The sequence below is a fragment of the Moschus berezovskii genome, chromosome X (genome assembly GCF_049115385.1).
Source record: "Moschus berezovskii isolate FMDL1 chromosome X, NW_MosBer_1.0, whole genome shotgun sequence".
Lineage (NCBI taxonomy): Eukaryota > Metazoa > Chordata > Mammalia > Artiodactyla > Moschidae > Moschus > Moschus berezovskii.
In genome coordinates, this window is record NC_142488.1 from 17,765,482 (window position 1) to 17,788,532 (window position 23,051).

The following is a 23,051-nucleotide window of genomic DNA, read 5'->3' on the forward strand; positions in this document are numbered from 1 at the left end:
AGCACAGAACACTTTAAAGGTTGGTGTGCCACATTTCATCCATTACATTTCTATGAGAGTAGTTATTAGCTTCATTTTATAGATGGGGGCCCTGAAGCGTGATCTGCCCTGCTTCTGGCTGGGGTAAAAATAGGATATGCTGGGATGTAGAAGAATGCTAACAATTGTATTTCCAGTCTCAGTAGGTGCTGAATAAATATTTGTTGAATGAATGAATCATCTTTTATTAAATGATATGTTAAGCCCAGTCATAACTCGCATCTCTGCTTCTTACTGTTTTACTTTTCCCCTGTTATATTTTATGCTGTTAAAGCTTTAAAATTCAATGGTTGGTACACAAGACATTGGAAGTTGGAAGACAAATGCGACACTGTTTTAGTCATAATGAAAAAAGGCTTTGAGAGGAGATTTTGTGCTGATGCTGATTGCATTTGCCAATTTAATTTTTTTGCCCAGGTGCTGATTCTTTGCAAGACCACCTTTCTAGTTCATACAACAGCTGCAAAGGACTTCCCAAGTTTGGGGCTAGGGTAAATGGCTCAATTTGTTGTACTCTAAGGATGACTCTGCTGTTAATAGTCAGGTTTTTTTCATATACTCTCTAGTCAAGAAGGAAAAATTAGCAATTATAGTTAGGCTCTAGAGATTTGATTTCATATGTTACTTTTAATATATGACCTAGCAAATATACAAACTTTAATGGATTAAGTGATTAACATCTCAGAGTTTGCTTAGTATTTAGCGTTCTTTAGCTGGTTGGCTTCGGAGAAGGCAATGGCAAGCCACTCCAGTACTCTTGCCTAGAAAATCCCATGGATGGAGGAGCCTGGTAGGCTGCAGTCCATGGGGTCACTAAGAGTCGGACATGACTGAGCGACTTTACTTTCACTTTTCCCTTTCACACATTGGAGAAGGAAATAGCAACCCACTCCAGTGTTCTTGCCTGGAGAATCCCAGGGATGGGGTAGCCTGGTGGGCTGCCATCTATGGGGTCACACAGAGTCGGACACGACTGAAGTGACTTAGCAGCAGTAGCTGGTTGGCTTGGATGGTGAAATACGGGTTCTTAGTGAAAATGGTAACACCCAGGAAAGGATCGGTGTTGGGACATACATGGCCTTATTGCAGAGAGTAGTGTTAACACACAGGCTTTGCATCTCCTTCACTCTGCACATGGACTACTTCATTTGGTTTTTGTAAAAAAAAATATTTTAATTTCTAAAATTTATTTTTAACTGAAGGATAATTGCCTTACAGTGTTGTTGGTTTCTGCCATACAACAACGTGAATCAGCCATAAGTATGCATATAAGTGAAAAAAAAGTGTTAGTCGCTCAATCGTGTCCAACTCTTTGCGACCCCATGGACTGTAGCCCACCAGGCTCCTCTGTCCATGCAATTCTCTAGGCAAGAATACTGAAGTGGTTAGCCATTCTCTTCTACAGGGGAATCTTCCCAACCAGGGATTGAACCAGGTCTCCTGCATTGCAAGCAATTCTTTACCATCTGAGCCATCCCCTCCTTATTGACCTTCCTTCCCACACTCCTCCAATCCCATCCTTCTACGTCCATTTATTTATTTATTTTTGCTTTTTACATTAGTTTTATCAGAGAGGAATAGAGAGGGGTTGAGAGCTGATTAATATTTTCTTCATATTAACTGAGCATCATTTTCTAGTTAAAATAAGGAGATACAACTTCTACAATTAAAATAATTAATGAAGAAAATCCACAGAGTGTCTATTTTGCAACCCCTTGGACTGTAGCCCTCCAGGCTCCTCTGTCCATGGGATTTCCCAGGAAAGATAACTGGAGTGGGTTGTCATTTCCTTCTCCACCATTTAGCCTTAAGCTTACTGAATTCATTTCTTTTTACAAATTTTATGAACAGATAGACCTGTTCATCACATTTTGGGTTTTCCCACTCCATTTTTCTACTTAGAATGCATTCAATGAGGCTTGCAGACAACTATTGTCTTGTAAAATAATGTCACAGGTAAAAATATGCCTTTGGGAGTTGAAAAAAAACCTTGGTTTGGTTCTGGCCTTAATACTTCCTAGCTGTGTGATCAAGGACAAGATACTAATGACTCTGGAACTGATTTCTTAGCTTTTAAATGTATTAGGATTAAATGTAATAATGTAGTTGATGTATCATTAATCGAGTTGCAAATATTATTCTTTTTTCTCAGAACCAGTCTAGCATTTGTGATGGGCTTCCCAGGTGGCTCAGTGGTAAAGAATCTCCCTGCCAATGCAGGAGACCCAAGACACTTGGGTTCAATCCCTGGTTTGGGAAGATTCCCTGGAGGAGAAAATGGTAACCCACTCCAGTATTCTTGCTTGGAAAATCCCATGGACAGAGGAATCTGGGGGCTATAGTCTATAGGGTCGCAAAGAGTCGGACACCACTGAAGCGAATTAGCATGCGTGCTAGCATTTGTGATAACTGGATTTTTGTTCGTTTCATATTTTATTTTCCTCTTTAGTTTGTTTTCAAATACATTGACTTATTTCTTACTTATTTCTCCTCTGTCAAGGTAGAAATGCTATCTTTTCTTAAATTGTTTATCATGAATTTTCACAGATCCTTTTGGACAACTACTATTTCTCTCAAATGTTACCTTTGTAAAATCTATCTGTGCAGTGGTTTACTGAGATCACTCTTTGAGCATCAAGATCAAAAAAGAAATATTACTAGAATTTTCATTATCCATAGTGAATCTGGTTTTTAAAAATGATTTGAGGTCAAACCAGTAAGCAGTTTAGCCCCAGCTGAGGCTATTTTGAAGAGGCAGTTAATATTCTTAGGGTTACCTGAAACAGGTGGCCATTGTGCAGAGACTTTAATAAGTGTTGGCAAGATGTTTTTGATGGGAACTCCCTTATTTGATACATTGAAGTCAATGATTGGAAAGTTAAATTTAAAAAATTATCAAAGTCCTGAGTAATAAGAATGTACATACAACAGAAATATTTTGCTGTAAAACATGTTTCCTTGTCAGTAACTTGAAGGACAAGGTTTTTTTTTTTTTTTCTTTTGAGTATGAGTGAATTTTAGCGTCATCTCTGTTGTACAAGTCCATCTATCTGTGCAATAGGTCAAGTTTTGATTTCTCAAAAGTGAAGCAGTAATTTAGACCATTTAGTGCAGAATTTTTTTGAAGCAGAGTGAAAGCATTTAGTGCTGAATTGTAGATTCTCACAGATTTTTCCTTTTTTTAATATTTGACAGACATATCTGTCATCATTTTTATTGAAAAGTGACTCATCATTTTTATTGAATCTTGCCATAGCATCCAACCTAATTTTCACAGGACAGTAACTTTCATTTAATTGACTTACATACTATTTAGTTGAAAACCAAATAGTTTGGAGGAAGAAATGCAGGTGACTTCTGGATGCCAGGCATGTATCTCAATTTAAGGGAGCAGAAGTATGAAGTTGAACTAAATAGTTATCTATTAGTCAGAAATATTGGTTCTGTTGGCATCAGCTGATCTGTTTTATAGGTAACGAGAGGTTGGTAACTGTTAGGTCTGTTAAGTGACATGATGGAGGCCAATAGGGCTTAAGTGCACATGCAAATAGACTTTTGTAATACATTTCAAAAAGCCCATTTTCCATGAATAACATGCTTTTTTTTTTTCTTCTGAATGTTACAGAGGTAATTGAGTTAGAGTGCCTGGAGAAAATCACTCAATTCAAATAAAATCGCCATGAACCATCTTCCCCGAGTAGTTTCCCCCTTTCCCTAGACGTAGGTAGTTTCTACTTCATCTGGGTGTGTGAAACACCTTCAGTTCAGTTCAGTCGCTCAGTCATGTCCGACTCTCTGCGACCCCATGAATCACAGCACGCCAGGCCTCCCTGTCCATCACCAACTCCCGGAGTTCACTTAAACTCATGTCCATCGAGTTGGTGATGCCATCCAGCCATCTCATTCTCTGTCGTCCCCTTCTCCTCCCGCCCCCAACCTTTCCCAGCATCAGAGTCTTTATCTTTTTGAATTTCTCAAATGTAATTAGTTTACCTATCTGTTCTCCTCTTCTATGAGTTCCTCCTCCAAGGAGCTTTTGTTCAGTTCAGTTCAGTTCAGTCGCTCAGTTGTGTCCGACACTTTGCGACCCCATGAATCGCAGCATGCCAGACTTCCCTGTCCATCACCAACTCCCGGAGTCCACCCAAACTCATGTCCATCGAGTCAGTGATGCCATCCAGCCTTCTCATCCTCTGTCGTCCCCTTCTCCTCCTGCCCCCAATCCCTCCCAGCATCAGGGTCTTTTCCAGTGAGTCAACTCTTCGCATGAGGTGGCCAAAGTATTGGAGTTTCAGCTTCAGCATCAGTCCTTCCAGTGAACACCCAGGACTGATCTCTTTTAGTATGGACTGGTTGGATCTCCTTGCTGTCCAAGGGACTCTCAAGTGTCTTCTCCAACACCGAGTTCAAAAGCATCAATTCTTTGGCGCTCAGCTTTCTTCACAGCCCAACTCTCACATCCATACATGACCATGGGAAAAACCATAGCCTTGACTAGATGGACCTTGGTTGGCAAAGTAATGTCTCTGCTTTTTAATATGCTGTCTAGGTTGATCATAACTTTCCTTCCAAGGAGTAAGCGTCTTTTAATTTCATGGCTCTAATCACCATCTTCAGTGATTTTTGGAGCCCCCCAAAATAAAGTCTGACACTGTTTCCACTGTTTCCCCATCTATTTCCCATGAAGTGATGGGACCAGATGTCTAATCCATAGTTGGTGCCTAAAAAATTGAATGAAAGAGAAGTTCTGACCATTTAAACAGATGATACAACCCAATCTGCCTGAAGTGTGGTTTTCATTGGTGTGCCATAAGAAAATAAGCCATTATTATCTATAAAGTCCAGAAAATATTTTAGTATTGTTATACTCAGTTGAGTGCATTATATTCTATACGTCCGAGATACTATGTTATGTCTACAAAGATACTGAGTTTGATAATACATGATTCTTGCTGGAGAGGGTGTGGAGAAATGGGAGCCCTCCTACACTACTGGTGGGAACCTAAGTTGGTACAGCCACCATGGAGAATATGGAGGTTCATTAAAAAACTAAAAATAGAGTTATTATGATTCTGCATTCCCACTTCTGGGCATGTATCTAGACAAAGCTATAATTACAAACGAAACAGGCAGCCCTATATTCATAGCAGTAGTATTTACAATAGCCACAACATGGAAACAGTCTAAAGGTCCATCAACAGACTAGTGGATAGAGAAGATATGGTGTATATATACAATGGAACATGACTCAGCCATAAAAATGAATGAAATAATGCCATTTGCAGCAACATGGATGAACCTAAAGATTATGATGCTAAGTAACTCGGATAAAGACAAATGCTATATGGTATCACTTATATGTGGAATCTAAAATACAACACAAATGAACCTATTTATGAAACAGACTCACATAAAGAACAGACTTGTGGTTGCTAAGAGGGAGATGGGTGGGGGAGGGATGGAGTGGGAGTTTGGGATTAGCAAATGAAAGCTATTATATGTATGTATAATTGCATCACTTTGTTGTACACCAGAAACTAACACAACATTGTAAATCAACTGTACTCCAATTAAAAAATAATAATACATAGTTCTTGTCTGTGCACGTGTGTCCTAATAGCATAGTGGGGATTTATGGAGAGGCAAAATTAACTGGAGTCTGGAGGAATCTGAGCGGTTTGAGAGTAGATAGAACCTGAACTGAGCTGTGAATGGTAACAACAATTAAGGCTTTTGGGTATGTATTTACAACCTTATGGGCTTCCCTTGTGGCTCAGCTGGTAAAGAATCCACCTGCAACGCTGGAGACCTGGGTTCGATCCCTGGGTTGGGAAGAGCCCCTGGAGAAGGGAAAGGCCACCCACTCTAGTTTTCTGGCCTGGAGAATTCCATGGACTGCATAGTCCATGGGGTTGCAAAGAGTCGACACGACTGAGCGACTTTCACTATTACACCTTACTTCTTTATAGCATTTGATAGTTAGGATCGCCTTCCAACTTTCTTCCCTTCTTTTCTGTCACATACTCCGTCTTTCCTCTCCCATTTCTAGTTTGTTGCCTCTGCAGTATGTTTGCTGTCTTTAACATTCTGCCTTTGGCCACCTTCCTCTTTCTGTCCTTGGTGCTTTATTGTTTTAACCCTAGCCCCAAGCTTCTGGAAATATGCTTTTCTCTCTTCTACACATCCGTAACACTTCATCAGTGTCCCTTTTACAGCATTCCCCCACCCCTTCACTCTAGGCGTGCCCTCTGCTGGTTGGTAACTTTGGAGAGCAATATGCATCTTTGCAGTTCTTAGAATATCTAGTATATAGTTTTGTGATTAGTAAGTGATGTATACCTTTCTTTTAAACTTCTCTCCCCAAACTCAGCCCTTTTTTCAGACTTTCCATTTTCTGTTCATGGTACTAGAGTTCTCTCTTTAATTCCACATTCTGATTAGCAGTTTTTGCTACTGTGTCCTCGAACTGTTACTCATAGCCACACCATTCTTTTCACTCTCATGTCAATTAAAAAACCAAATATTGAGGGTGTATTACATTCTAAGCACTATATAAGTTCTAGAAATACAAATATTACAGATCCAGCCCCTTGTTCTTAGAATACCAGTGGGGGAGAGACACACACAATCTGTTACCTTATCGAGATTATGTTTGTTGAACACTTCTCTGTGCTGGGTGGTGTAATGGCACTGAAGTTTGAGAGCCAGTAACCTACACTTGCTTGGTCGGAGAAAAGTCAGTTGCCCTTTGGTTGAAGAGTAGGGTTTAAGAAAAGCAGTGATGAAAATACAAAGGCAAAATTAGAAGAGACCTTGAATACTAGCATGGGAGTATGTAGGGGCTGGGGAACCATTCAGTGAAGGGAGGGACATCCTGGGGGCTTACTTTAGGAAGAGTAAGCTGACAGATTTTTATAGGGTGAATTCAAACTAGAAGATAATTGGAAGTGGTGAGGTAAGTTAGAGGAGTAGCCTGGGGAATTGAAAGGAAACCGCTGCCTAGGAGCAGTGTGGCTGGGCTGGATAAGCCTTGACAACCACCTGGGTCAGTGTCTAGACAAAGGCAGCTGCCTTAGAATAAGCTCAGGCTTTAAACCTGGTTTGGGGAGAGCATGATGGTGCCCGCTGACACCGTGTGGGCAGAAAGTGGAGGTGCCACATGGTATGAAAAGTGGGATATGGAGGAAGATCATTCTTTCTAAAGATAAGAAAAGATTCTTGCCCAGAATCTTATTGTAAGAAACTCAGCCACTGGAGGGAAGGTGAGGATGAAAGCAGCATCATTTGAATATGTTTCCAGTGAAAAGCAATACAGTTTTCTGTTTAAATATTTGAGTATCCATTTGTTTATTTAAACTCAGTGTCTTATACATAGAATTACACAATTCTAAAAACAGAATTCATAATGCAAATTGATCTTGAACACCTGTCAAGATTTCACACATGAAAGAGTGTACCCAGGTCGGCATGTGTTTAGAAATTGATGGATTTTATATTTGAGAAACAGAAGGTTGGTAAAGAGTGAAATTTCATTTCATATGGTCATAAAAAGTCCTGTCCATATCAGTTATTACAGAGGAAATTTGGGGCAAAACAGTCTTAGATATCTGGTATGCCAATGTTAGTCTGGGAAGACGATCCCCAGCCATATTTAGATGAAAAGGGTGAAATGTTGTGTCTTTTGTTAGAAAGACAGGGTTATTCTGGTGTCTTATAAGAACCAATTAATATTGGACATAAAATAGTCTCATACATAGGCCAATAGCAAGGTCCAAAATTCTTTTAAATAGGCAGCTAGCTACCAGTGAATTTCTTAAGTGATAAGCAGAAATGTGGAGTATAGTTTGTTCATTTCTTAATTTTATGAAAAAGACATTTTTCATTGACAGAATACACCATGTTCTATAGTATTTTTTTAATTTAAAATACCACATTATGGCCATTTTTCTATATCAGTAAATACAGTTAAATAATTTGGATAGTGCTATGATTTTCCATTTATATGATGTGATATCATTTACTTTATTAATCCTACATTGACTAATGTTAGGTTGTGTTTTGTTGTTGGTTATTATGAATACCACTTCAGTATATAACCTTTACAGTATCCATCCATCTTTGTCCATTTGCCTGATGGTCTCCCTAGCATAAATCTTGAGAATTATGATGGATTTTTGAATCAAATGGTACTCCTGTATTTAAAATGTTGATACCGACTACCAGCTGACTTTCCAGAAACCTTTATATTCCTACCTACTGTGAATTTGAGTTCACATTTTTCCATACCTGAGAAAGAGTAGTTACTTTAATCATTATCAGCATGATAGCTTAAAAGCGATTTCTCTTTTTTTTCCCCTTAATTGGTTACTAGTGAGATTGAACAGGTTTTCATAGATTTATTAGACAGATGTATTTCTTTTGTGAAAGGCCAGTTTATGTCTGTTCTTTTTTGTTTTCTCTTTGAGTGTTTATGTTATACTGATTTATAAGATGCTACTACAGTTCTGGAACCAATTCCACTTATGATCATCAACTAAGATTCTACATCTTACTTCTGTGTGTGTACATGTTTCCTATACCACTGAGCATTTCTCCATCATGAGCTGGATGTTTTACAGTTCAACTCAATTTTGACACTTGGTAAAGAATCCGCTTGCAATGCAGGAGATGCGGTTCGATTCCTGGGTAAGGAAGATCCGCTGGAGAAGGGATAGGCTACCCATTCCAGTATTCTTGGGCTTCCCTCGTGGCTCAGCTGGTAAAGAATCCGCCTGCAATGTGGGAGACCTGGGTTCGATCCCTGGGTTGGGAAGATCTCCTGGAGAAGGGAATGGCTACCCACTCCAGTATTCTGGCCTAGAGAATTCCATGGACTGTATAGTCCATGGGGTCACAAAGAGTTGGACATGACTGAGGAACTTTCACTTCACTTCACCTGGAGATAGCTTCCCAGGTGGTGCAGTGGTACAGAATCCAAATGCCAGGGAAGGAGACGCAAGAGACAGGAGTTTGATACCTGGGTCATGAAAATCCCCTGGAGAAGAAAATGACAACCCACTCCAGTATTCTTGCCTGGAAAGTCCCATGGACAGAGGAGCCTGGCGAGCTATAGCCCATGGGGTTGCAAAGAGTTGGACACGACTGAACACACACATGCACACGCACCTGGAGATAATAACATCAGATCCCACAGGTTAAGGGCTGAGTCCTACAGGACTGTCCCTGCTTTTAGATGCCAGTCACAAGTCCAGGAAGTCACCTGGGCTTCTGATTAACTGGCTATAGATTGGAGTTTCTAATGATCTGCTCGTGTTTGATTAATTTTTTAGAGCAGCTCACAGAACTCAAAAGAAGTATTTTACTTCCTAGATTAGCGGTTTATGATAAAAGGGTATATTCAAGAACCTGCCAAATGGAAGAGATGTATAGGGCAAGGTATGGGGGAAGGTGGAGGATGTGATCTTCCAGAGACTGCCACTCTCTCCAAATCTCCACCAGTTCACCACCACAGAAGCTCTCTGAACCTTGTCTCTTTGGGCTTTTATGGAGGCTTCATTAGGTAGGAATGATTGATTAGATCATTGATGATTGAACTCATTCTCCAGCGCCCAGCCTCTCTCTCCTCCCCAGAGGCTGGTGGTAGGAGTGAAAGTTCCAACCCTCTGGTCAGGTGGTTAGCTCCACTGGCAGACCGCCCCCATCCTTTGGTTACCTATGGGCTTTCTGAAAGTCACCTCATTACCATAATGAGAGACTCCTTTGTTGCTCTCATCCCTTAGGAAATAACAAGAATTTTAGGAGTGTTGTGCCAGAAACTGGAGCAAAAACCAAGTGTGTATTTCTTATTCTTATCACAATACCATTGTTGTTGTTGTTCAGCCACCGAGTAGCACTAAGTAGCTAAGTCCTGTCTGACTGTCTGCAACCCCATGGACTGCAGCACACCAGACTCCCCTGTCCTTCACTATCTCCTGGAGTTTGCTCAGATTCATGTCCATTGAGTTGGTGATGCTGTCTAACCATCTCATCCGCTGCTGTCTGCTTTTCATTTTTCCCTCAATCTTTCCCAGCATCAGGGTCTTTTCCAATGAATCGGCTCTTTGCTGATCCAGGTGGCCAAAGGATTGGAGCTTCAGCTTCAGCATCGGTCCTTTCAATGAATATTCAGAGTTGATTTCCTTTAGGCTTGATTGGTTTGATCTCCTTGCAGTCCAAGGGATTCTCAAGAGTCTTCCAGCACTGCAGTTCAAAAGCATCAGTTCTTGGGTCCTTACCCTTTATGGTCTAGCTCTCACATCTGTATGTGACTACAGGAAAAACCATAGCTTTGACTAGATGGACCTTTGTCAACAAAGTGATGTCTCTACTTTTGAATATGCTGTCCAGGTTTGTCATAGCTTTCCTTCCAAGGAGCAAGTGTCTTCTAATTTCATGGCCGCAGTCACCATCTGCAGTGATTTTGGAGCCCAGGAAAATGAAGTCTGTCACTGTTGCTTTTGTTTCCCCATTTATTTGCCATGAAGTGATGGGACTGGGTGCCATGATCTTAGTTTTCTGAATGTTGAGTTTTAAGCCAGCTTTTTCACTCTCCTCTTTCACCTTCATCAAGAGGCTCTTTAGTTCCTCTTTGCTTTCTGCCATTAGAGTGGTATCATCTGCATATCTGAGGTTGATATTTCTCCTGGCAATCTTGATTCCAGCTTGTGTTTCATCCAGCCTGGCATTTCTCATGATGTACTCTGCATATAAGTTAAATAAGCAGGGTGACAATATACAGCCTTGACGTACTCCTTTCCTCATTTGGAACCAGTCCATTGTTCCATGTCCAGTTCTAACTGGACATACAGGTTTCTCAGGTGGCAGGTAAGGCGGTCTGGTAATCCTGTCTCTTTGAGAATTTTCCAGTTTGTTGTGATCCACACAGAGGCTTTAGCGTAGTCAATGAAGTAGAAGTAGATATTTTTTGGAATTCCTTTGCTTTCTCTATGATCCAGAGAATGTTGGCAATTTAATCTCTGGTTCCTCTGCATTTTCTAAACCCAGCTTGTACATCTGAAAGTTGTTGGTTCACATACTGCTGACGCCTGGCTTGAAGGATTTTGAGCATTACCTTGCTGTCCTATGAAGTGAGCACAATTTGATAGTTTGAACATTCTTTGGTATTGCCCTTCTTTGGAATTGGAATGAAAACTGACCTGTTCCAGTCTGTGGCCACTGCTGCACTAACATATTAAGGATTGCCAACTTAAAAAAGCACAATGTGAGAGCTGTGAGTTAAGTTTTATTTGAAGCAAGATGAGGACTATAGCCTGGGAGGTAGCATTTCAGATACCTCTGAAAACCTCTCCAAAGAGGTAGGGGGAAGGTCAGTATATATGTGATTTTGGTGAAGGGGGAATGCATGCAATCAAAGCACATTATTTTGTTCAGAAGATTTCTGCTAGTCACGAGGAGCAGTTGTCACCATGAAGGATATTAGTGCTTTTCTAGATATGAGGAGATACAAGAATTGGGCTCATAAAATTGGCTCCTGAAAATATCTGTCTGAAGACCTGTTCTGTCAGTCATCTCACCCCCTCCCACAGCACAGAGGGCCTCATTTCTGCTCTCCACCTCGAACTTCTCTCAGGGGATGTTGAAAGTCAGTGGCTGTAGCAGCACATGATTTAATCCTTGTGGAAGTAGATGGCAGGTACCAATTTGTAGCCGACAGGATATTCAACTTTAGTCTCTTTTATTATTTTGTAAATTAAGAGGTATATATACTCATTCATTGACCTTTTTTCTTTAAACTTAAAAATTGGAGTATAATTGATTTACAATATTAGTTTTTGATGTATACATATAGTGATTCACAATTTTTAAAGATTATATTCCATTTATAGGATTATAAAATATTGGCTATATTCTCTGTGCTGTACAGTATATCCTTGTTGCTTATTACATAGTAGTTTGTACCTCTTTATTCCCTACCTCTGTCTTTCCCCTCCCCTTTCCTTCTCCCCAGTGGTTTGTTCTCTAGTTTGTTCTCTGTACAGGTATGTATAAGGCTGTTTCTTTTCTGTTATAGTCACTATTTTATTTATTTTTTTAGATTCAACATATAAATGATAACATACGCTATTTGTCTTGCTCTGTCTGACTGACTTCAATAAGCATAATACTCTCCAGGTCCATCCATATTGTTACAAATGGTAAAATTTCCATCCTCAAAACAAAAATAACTTACTGAATGGGAGAAAATATTTGCAAATGATATTATTGATGTTAATATTCACAATATATAAACAGCTTATATAATAACTTAATATCAAGGAAAACCCAAGCACTCTGATTAAAAAATGTGCAGATGACCTAAATAGACATTTCTCCAAAGAAGACCTATAGATAGATGGCCAACATGCCCATGCAAAGATGCTCATCATTGCTAATCATCAGAGAAATGCAAATCAAAACCACGGTGATATATCACCTCATGTCTGATAGAACTACTGTCATCAAAAAGACCGCAAATAACAAACTGCTGCTGCTGCTGCTAAGTCACTTCAGTCGTGTCCGACTCTGTGTGACCCCATAGATGGAAGCCTACCAGGCTCCCCCGTCCCTGGGATTCTCCAGGCAAGAACACTGGAGTGGGTTGCCATTTCCTTCTCCAAAGTGTGAAAGTGAAAAGTGAAAGTGAAGTCGCTCAGTCGTGTCCGACCCCTAGCGACCCCATGGACTGCAGCCCACCAGGCTCCTCCATCCATGGGATTTTCCAGGCAAGAGTTAACAAACTAAAAATAACAAAAAACTAAAAGTAGAACTACCATGTTGTTGTTCAGTTGCTTAGTCGTATCTGACTCTTTGCAACCCCAGGGACTGCAGCATTCCAGGCTTCCCTGTCCTTCACCATCTCCAGGAACTTGCTCAAACTCATGTCCGTTGAGTTGGTGATGCTGTCCAACCATCTCGTCCTCTGTTGTACCCTTCTCTTCCTGCCTTCAGTCTTTCCCAGCATCAGGGTCTTTTCTAAATCCAGCTTGAGCATACAATCCAGCAATTCCATTCCAGGATATATATCCAAAGAAAATGAAAATGCTAATTAAAAAAGACACATGTACCTCATTGTTCATAAGAGCATTCTTTACAGTAGCTGAGATGGAAGCAACTTAAGTGTCCACAGACAGATGAATTGATAAAGTTGTGATACACACACACACACACCCCAGAGGAATACTACTCACATTCCATAAAAAGAATGAAATTTTGCCACATGCAACCGTTGACTTTTTAAACTATTTTATAGTGAAGCGCGATAAACACTTAAGGTATGCACGGTATCTGGGAATTGTCACAAAGCCAACACTTATGTAACTTGACCCAGGTGAACACGTAAACACTACGTACCTTCCCCTCAAGTTAGTAGTATATCAAGAGCTGGGAGAAATGGGTGTTTTATGCCCTGAGTTCAGATAGTACATTTTCTATAAAGAATTCAAAATCAGTATAATTACTGACTAAAAGTTGGTTTGTTTTTTGTTATCACCATGCATTGACCATTAAAAAAATGTGTATGTGTGTGTTATATGTACTTTATATCTCATTTATCTTTCCTTTCCTTATTAGTTGGTGCTTGTTGTATGCACAAAGAGATATATTCCTACATTATCTTTTAGGAGCTTTATTGTTTTGACTTTTACATTGAGCTCTGTAATCCATCTGAAGTTAATGTTTGTGTATGGTATGAGTTATGGGTCAAGTTTAATTTTTCCTTTTCCAAAAGTCTTAGCACCATTTATTGCAAAGATCACATTTTCCTCACTGATCTGCAGTGACAGGTTTATTGTACAAAAAGCACTCATTACATGTATAATCTACCTCTGTGCTTTCTGTTCTTGCCTTTCAAATCTGTTTGTCTAATACACTGTCTTAATGACTGTGCTTCATAATAAGTCCTGTTATCTGGAGAGAAAATCTTTTTGTTATTCTTCCAGGTGTCTTGTTTTCCTTGGCCATTTGGTTTTTTAAATACATTTTTGAACCAGCCTTTAAATTTCCATTAAAATACCTTTTAGGATTGCTTGGGTTTTTGTTGGATCTCTAGATCAATTTGGGTAGAATTGACATCTTTACGACTGAATCGACTTAGCAGCAGCAGCAGACATCTTTACAATGTTATATCTGAAGAACATGGAGCATCCCTTCACTTATTAGATGTCCTTTAATTTTTTAAAATACTGTTTTCTATAGCTTTCTATGTAGAGGATGTCTACTTTTCTTTCTGTTTCTAGGAATTTGATATTTTTGATGGTATTGTAAATGATATTAAAAATTCATTTTCTAACTTTATTGCTGGTATATTGAAATACAGTTGATTTTTAAATATTCTGTATTCCTCAGCTTTGGTAAACTCATTGTTTTTCTGATAGTTCATAGCTCATTTTGGATTTCTTATATATACAGTCTGTGAATAATAGTTTTTCCCCCTTCATTCCCAAGTGTCATAGTTTTGTCCAGCTTTCTACTTGTGTGCAATGGAAGTGTTTGCCTCAATTACCCAAGCAGCATTATTGGGAGCAGAAATTTTTCTTAAAAAATTAAAACTGTATCCTATTGTCATTTTTTAATTACCTTTGAATTTAAACCCAAATCCGTGGGTACTTCAACAGCCAAGAAGTCCAGAGAAAGGTAATAGGATCTTTTCAGACAAGACATCATAAATGTTCCTAAAGATTGTGTAAACAAATCTTATAAAAATGTTTATTTTAAATGTTTAAAATTTAGTTTTAGTGGTGAGAACTCTTAATGTGCATCCCAAGGGCTTATATATTAATACTTAGCAGTAGCTTAAAGAATTTCTCAAAGTAGTGAAGTCACTAGTGAAGCCACAGCTTCCCTCTTAAGCATCATTCTTAGAAGCCTGCTACCTAAGGTAGCCCAAGGAGCTCTCTGCTTTGCAGAGGGCATTGGCTTATCTGGGTATTGCCATGTGGTGTCTATGGAGATGAATTGCAGGAAGAGCTCTTGGAACTGCGTGGGGAGAGAAGTGGCATTTGAGTGTCAGTATCCAACCAGTCCATTCTAAAGGAGATCAATCCTGGTTGTTCATTGGAAGGACTGAAGCTAAAGCTGAAACTCCAATACTTTGGCCACCTCATGCGACGAGTTGACTCACTGGAAAAAAGTCTGATGCTGGGAGGGATTGGGGGCGGGAGGAGACGGGGACGACAGAGAATGAGATGGCTGGATGGCATCACCGACTCGATGGACATGAGTTTGAGTGAACTCCGGGAGTTGGTGATGGACAGGGAGGCCTGGCGTGCTGTGATTCATGGGGTCGCGGAGAGTCGGACACGACTGAGCAACTGAACTGAACTGATGGGGAAGTGTCAGATAGTGTTTCACAGAGGAAAACTTGGTGGGTTGCAGCTGAGGGATCAGAGTCTCATTGCAGCTTCTCCTCTGGCAATGTCAAGTATGCTTCTGTGAGCTGGAGGAGTCTGTGGGCTGCTGTCAGGGAGGTAGTCAACAGATGCCAAGCAGTCTCAGGCAAGTGATTGCAGCTTAAAACGGACAACCTCTGCAGGGTCATCTCCACGGGGGAATTCTGTGCCATCCTGGTTGTGGAATTTCATTGGTAACAGAATGGAGCTGTGGAGATAAATCTTTTCCAGCTGAGCCACAAGGGAAGCCCAGAGATGGACCAGCAAGAGGCAATTTTAACAAGCAAAGGCTGTTTTAACTATTTTGGATCTGTATCGACTATCTTGTAAAATAGTCTGTTCCTCAGAGTTTTCCTGCATGGAATAATTTTAAACACTCTTTAAGAATTTTCCTTTCAAATAAATTATGAGGCAACTCCTTTTGTAAAACAAGGGTTGATTTATTAGCATGAATATCTCCTGATCTTTCCTTTTCCACTCCATGCATATTTTATCTACTTATGAAGCTGGGTTTTCATATATAATAATTTTTTTCAGTCACAAGGAGCACTTTAGCAATCAGTACCTGAGTCTGGTATTTAATTATGGTTCTTACGGCAGTATATCTTCTCAATTGTGAGCTTTTTTTTGCCCTTGAATGTGGTAGGCTAACTATGGGATGGGCTTCCCAGGTGACTTAGTGGTCAAGAATCCTCCTGCTAATGCAGGATATGCGGGTTCAATCCCTGGGTCAGCACAATCCCCTGGAAAAGGAAATGGCAACCCACTCCAGTATTCTTGCCTGGGAAATCCATGGACAGAGGAGCCTGGCAGACTGCAGTCCATGGAGTCGCAAAGAGTCTGATATGACTGAGGAACTTTCTAAAAATACCTTATCTACTGATTTTTTCTTTTTTATTAAAGTTTTATGATCCCAATAAATGAATTACAGGTCAGAGAATATTCAAAACTTGCAAAGGAAAACAGGTACACAATTTAAGTATGAATAGCTATAGAGTCTTTGGTGGGTTTGGGATGAAAAATAACTGAGTGTGACATGCTGCTGCTGCTGCTAAGTCACTTCAGTCGTGTCTGACTCTGTGTGACCCCATAGACGGCAGCCCACCAGGCTCCCCCATCCCTGGGATTCTCCAGGCAAGAACACTGGAGTGGGTTGCCATTTCCTTCTCCAATGTGTGAAAGTGAAAAGTGAAAGTGAAGTCGCTCAGTCGTGTCTGACCCTTAGCGACCCCACGGACTGCAGCCTACCAGGCTCCTCCATCCATGGGATTTTCTAGGCAATCGTACTGGAGTGGCTTGCCATTGCCTTCTCCTGAGTGTGACATGAGACTTTCTGAAATGTCCATACTCCACTCCAGTAATGGTGAATAAAAGCAGGTAACCCTTTGCAAGATATATTAATTTGAGAATATTTAGGTTCTTTGAAATACAGAGCTTCAAAAGTTTGTCAGCTTGGGTGATATATTCAACCAGCAAAATTAAGTGGTTTGCTGTTCTCAGACTCTGACTACATTTTTTGTGCTCCAGGTCTGTCTTCTGTCTTCTGCAGTGCCCATGTAATACACTTTCTAGTTGATTTTTTCTTTAATCTGACAGGGTAGGGGAGTAAGGACATGATAAAAGATAGAAAGTGCTGAAAAGAATTTTCATTTATCTCCTTCCTGCCGTCCATAATGGGGTGGGGAGTCATTTGTCTCTTTCCCATTTGATTTTCCTTTTTTTCTTCTCTAGAGTTGGGAGAATCTCTTCTAATTTCTTTTAAAAACATTCATCAATAATAACTGAAGTATTCTGAAAAGTTAGATGTACCTCTCAGACATAGTTGTTGAATATTTTTTAAAATTAATTTTTATTGGAGTATAGTTGATTTACAATGTTGTGTTAGTTTCTGCTGTTCAGTGAAGTGAATCAGTCAGACATAGACACATATTCACTCTTTTAGATTCTTTTCCCATATAGATCACTGAAGAGTATTGAGTAGAGTTTCTGGTGTTATACAGTAGGTCCTTATTCCATTCCGTCGCTTAGTCGTGTCCGACTCTTTGCGACCCCGTGGACTGTAGCCTACCAGGCTTCTCCGTCCATGGGATTCTCCAGGCAAGAATACTAGAGTGGGTTACCGTTTCCTTCTCCAGGGGATCTTCCCGACCCAGGGATCGAACCCAGGTCTCCCGCATTGGAGGCAGACGCTTTAACCTCTGAGCCACCAGGGAAGTTTATATATAGTAGTGTGTATATGTCAATCCCAATCACTCAGTTTATCCCTCCCCCTTGAAAGTGGCTCAGTTGTGTCCAACTCATTGGGACCCCATGGACTGTAGCCCACCAGACTCTTCTGTCTGTGGGATTCTCCAGGCAAGATTACTGGAGTGGGTTGCCATTTCCTTCTCCAGGGGATCTTCCTGACCCAGGGATCAAAGCCAGGTCTCCTGCATTAGCAGGCAGATTTTTTGCCGTCTGAACCACTAGGAAAGTTCTAAATAATAATCTCCATTGCCACCATCATGTTTTCTTAACGTTAGTAATTAATTGATAACACTTTTCTTTTGAGTTTAGAGTCTGTAACTTACCTCTTCTCTATATATTTTTATGTTTTGAAAATGAAGCTTCATTTTATTTTCCATAGCTCAGGAAAAATACTTCCATGTGTAATCCTTTGACTATACTTGGTGTGTGTGTCTTGTTTCCGTGGTTTCTTTCATGAAATCTTTTAGGGCTAAAGCTAATTGAAGTTCATTTGCTTTTTTCCACCTCAAATAAATGCTTTACAAATATACCTCAGCAATTCTGCTTATAGATGGCTCTTGATTTGTCAGTTCTTGGCTTTTGTCTTGGTACAGCAGAAAATGACTTACTTTATACAGTAAGTTGAAGGTATCTTTACTTATCCAACTGTAAATTATCAGTAATGTTGATAGTGTAATGCAATTTAGAAGTGCTTCTAGATTTAGCATAGTTCTAAATTGTTTAGACTGAGTAGAAAATTTCCAAATGATATTGTTTAACTTAATAAAATAACAGTGTTTTGCAGGTAATTTAATTGTCATCAGAACTGGCAAGACTAAAATATTGCTTGCTTCAAAAATACTTTATTTACTTCAATAAAAATATTGCTCTTAAAATGCTAGTGATATTTCATAAATCTATTATTCCATATGGTTCTTGACATAAATTACTTGTCTCATTTGGGGAATATCTTTAAGCACAAGCTCATTAATTGAGATGATAAATCCCACTTTCTTGAGATGTTAGCCTTCTTATTTCTGTCATCTGTTGTGTTAAATGAATCTTATTACTAATAATAGTTATTTTCTTATTAATGGCTGCTATGCATCAGAGGCTCTACTGATATAACCTTGAATCCTTACCTGTAAGTAGGTTGTGTTAGTCCTTCTTAGTAAATGAGGAAAGAGACTTAAAGGGTCTAAATAATTTGCTCATGGTCACATAATTAATGAAGGTTGACACCTGGATTTGTTAGTATTCTCAGAAAGATGGACAGAGGCTTCCAGGTAGAGGAAGGGTTTGTGCCAATAAGCAGTGCACTTGGCCTGATTGTTCATCATCTTAATTGGTCTTGGATTATTGAAATAATATTTTATCTTCTGAGAAGGACATATTAAAGTGTAGAAGCTGAAAGAAAATTCACTTTTGATTTTAAAAGTTATTAGGATATGCTCGCTTACGTTAACACAGTCATTTCATATATTTGCATAATTAAAAATAGGTAATAGATGCTATTTAAATTCAGAATGTGCAAGGGTTTCTTTAAAATACTGAATCTTGTGTCTTGATTAAATAAAGTGGGAGTTATTTCAAGGAAAATGATAATGCCATGCGGAAGAACAGGCACCGTGGTCACCAGGAAGCTGTCTAGTTCTCCCACCTACTTTGTTGTGAATGGGGAGAGGGCCCTTCAGTTAAGCTAGAGCAGGGCTCCTCAGAAGCTGATTTGGAGACCTGTGGTATAAACTTTGCTTTCTCATTCATATAATGAATGGGTAGGGTTTATTATACCTTCGAGATTCTGTGATTCCCTGAATAAGAAGATGGTAGTTTGTATTTCAGAGGGCTTTACATATCATTTGTATGGAATTTTTTGAAAGAGTAAGTTAGTACTGTGGTACTGTAAAGTACAATGTATTGTGGATAGTCCACATACAGATAGTAATTGACAATAATATTGTTTACAAGCTCATCCTCTGTCAGTTACTATAAGCCCCATAAATATGTATAGTCAATTCTTAATTATTTAAGAGTTGTTAAAATGGTTTGTCCTAAACCCATTTCTTTCCCCTGTATCTTTTCTTTTAGAAATGTAGATCATGGGACTTCTCTGGTGGGCCAGTTGTTAAGACTCCATGCTTCCACTGGAAGGGATGCAGGTTCCATCCCTTGTTAAGGAACTAAGATCCCACATTCCACACAGGCGAGCCAAAAAGCAGAAATGTGGATCATTATTCTCTCTCATTTGAGAGGCAGAAAAGAGTTGAAATGCAGATCCAAGATATAATCGTGATGTGATATCTAGTTTCTAGGAGATTATGATTTATCTAAAGGAAATAGATATGTATGCAAACAATAAATATTTAAATAAGGGTATAATGAATGTTCTGTAAGTGTTGTGTGTAGGAATTTATAGACTAGCCTTTTAAGTTTTTATTATGGGTATGTATTAATTAATCTTAACAAAGAAAAAAGAACACAGAATTTATAGAGAATAACTTCTAGCTAGGCTGAACAGAGAGGAAGTAATAATTTACTTGATTTTTAAGAAAATGATGGCTAATATTTCAGATGGCAAAGACTGGGGCCAGGGGTGGGGAAGTGTTTGGAACAAAGGTATAAAAGTGGGAAAGTGAAAAGGCATATTCTAGCTGTTGATTAGTAGGTGTAGTTGATTTGGAGCCAAGAATTCTTAAAATGGAGTAGTAGATGATTGTCAAAAATTATAGTTAAATTCACAGGAAAGCAATTGCCAAAGGTAATAGTTTCTGATTAAGTAACATAACTTTCCAGAGCCTAAATTTTCCCCACTGTAAATTAAGGTCAGATGAGATGATCCCTCACCTATTTAATAGGTGTTCAGTAGATATTTGTTGAGTGAATAAGTGAGTGAGCAAATGAGTGAGTGAGTGAAAGGGATGTCTTTAGCTATTTTCCTTGACATCAGTGCCTTAGAAATTTGGAATTTTGATCGGCATTGGGACATTAACAGTTTTTGATAGTAAAATGATATAACAACTTTAGTCTAAAAAGAATAAGTCATGGATTTTTCCTATAAATAATGGTTATGTGTTTTAAAATTTGTTTCTCTTATTTGCAAAGCAGGAATGGAGACACACACAGACTTGAAGAATAAATGTATGGATACCAAGGGGGATGGGGAGTAGGATGACCTGGGAGATTGGCATTGACATATATTTACTATTACTACTAATGAGAGCGCACTGTATAGCATAGGGAACTCTGCTCGGTGCTCTGTGGTGACCTAAATGGGAAAGAAATCCAAAAAAGAGTGGGTATATGTATATATATAGCTGATTCACTTTGCTGTACAGCAGAAACTTAACATTTTACAGCAACTATACCCCAATTTAAAAAAATGAAGAAAAAAAATAGTTTCTTTCTATAGGAATCAGTGGATCCCTGTCTGGACTATGAATTGTCAGGGCGGTTTTAACACTTAAAATATTGAGTCCTTGGGAGGAACAAGATGGTGGAGGAATAGGACAGCGAGACCACTCTCTACCCTACAGATTCATCAAAAGAACATTTGAACGTGGAGTAAAGTCCACAAAACAACTTCTGAACGCTGGCAGAGGACATCAGGCACCCAGAAAAGCAGCCCATTGTCTTCGAAAGGAGGTAGGAAAAAACATAAAAGATAAAAAGAGAGACAAAAGAAGTAAGGATGGAGCTCCATCCTGGGAAGGGAGGCTTTAAAAAGAGAGAAGTTTCCAAACACCAGGAAACACTCTCACTGGCGAATCTGTGGCAAGCCTTGGAACCTCAGAGGGCAACATAACCCTCTTTGTTTTTTTAAGATTGTTTTAAAACCCACAGATTGCCTGCCAAACGGTAACTCCCAGCCAAGAAGCAGCGCAGACGCCTGCATACGCCATTAGCAAGCGGGGGCTGGGCAGGGAGGAGCTGGCTGAACTGCTTAGAGAGAGGACTGGGCTTGAATGCCTCGAGAACAACCTGAGAGAACTGGGGATAGCAAAGCAGACTGGGATAGCTTCCCCACGAAAAGGCGGAAAGCTCTAACCTAAGACTCTGCCAGCCCCACTCACAGAACAAAGGACTGAGCAGAGTGAGCCAGCTGCGGTCAGCCCATCCCCCATCCCCCCACCGAGACAGGCAAGGGAGGGCAGCCAGAGCCAGAGAGGGCAACTGCAGCCCCAGAAAGGCATCCGATACAAACTGCAGGCAGGCTTGTTGCTAATCAAGACTTCTTGGGCTTGGGCTGGTCGATATCCGCCTGAGAAGGTGCGCTGGTTGTACACCCAGAAAACAGAGTGGCAGGGACTGGGCAGGCGACAAGTCACTGTGACCATGCTTGCCAAACACCTGGTCACCTGAGCTGCTCGGACCAGGGAAGGCACAAAACACAGGCCCAACCAAGTCTGCGCCTTTGTGGAGTACCCGAGAACCTGAACTTGAGCCGCTCAGACCTGGGAAGTGCATACAACCCAGCGCCGGCCTCGGACAGTTCCTGGTAGAGCAACCCAGAGCCTGTGCAGTGTAGACTGGGACAACACACGTGCTGTGAGTGGGGGCAAACCCAGTGTGGCTGAGACACTGCGAGCACTCCCCACAGACGCCAGAGATATTTGTCTGCAGCGTTCCTCCCTTCCCAGAACAGGACTGAACAACTGAGCCTTAAAAAGTGTCCACCCACCCCCTAGTATCAGGGCAGAAATTAGACACTGAAGAGACCAGCAAACAGAAGCTAAAACAGAGGGAACCACCTTGAAAATGACAGATATAGTAGTCTAGAGGCTACTCCAAGAATAAGACCAAAAACCAGAGGCAAGAGGCTTAAGCCTGAATCCTGAGAACACCAGAGAACTCCTGACTCCAGGGAACATTAATCGATAGGAGCTCATCAAACGTCTCCATACCTACACTAAAACCAAGCACCACCCAAGGGTCAACAAGTTCCAGAGCAAGACATACCATGCAAATTCTCCAGCAACACAGGAAACTAGCCCTGAGCTTCAATATACAGGCTGCCCAAAGTCACTCCAAACCCACTGACATCTCATAACTTATTACTGGACACTTCATTGCACTCCAGAGAGAAGAAATCCAGCTCCACCCACCAGGACACTGACACAAGCTTCCCCAACCAGGGAACCTTAACAAGTCACCTGTCCAACCCCACACACAGCGAGGAAACTATATAATAAAGAGAACTCCACAAACTGCCAGAAGAGGGAAAGGCCACTGCAAACAAAGCAATATAAGCAAGATAAAGAGGTAGAGAAATACCCAGCAAGGAAAGGAACAAGATAAATGCCCACCAACACAAACAAAAGAGGAAGATATAGGGAATCTACCTGATAAAGAATTTCGAATTTT

General features: G+C 40.2%; 1 protein-coding gene across 3 annotated transcripts in view; it reads left to right on the forward strand.

Annotated features, from left to right (window-relative positions):
• The window catches only part of CDKL5 (cyclin dependent kinase like 5), a 181,999-nt gene that overhangs the window by 21,353 nt on the left and 137,595 nt on the right, over nt 1-23,051 (forward strand). The window contains exon 2 of one of the 3 annotated variants that reach the window (XM_055437909.2): nt 21,100-21,332. The exons of the other annotated variants lie outside the window; for them this stretch is intronic. The gene's annotated coding sequence lies outside the window, so the exon portion shown is untranslated. The remainder of the gene's footprint in view (nt 1-21,099; nt 21,333-23,051) is intronic. 3 annotated transcript variants of the gene reach the window in all.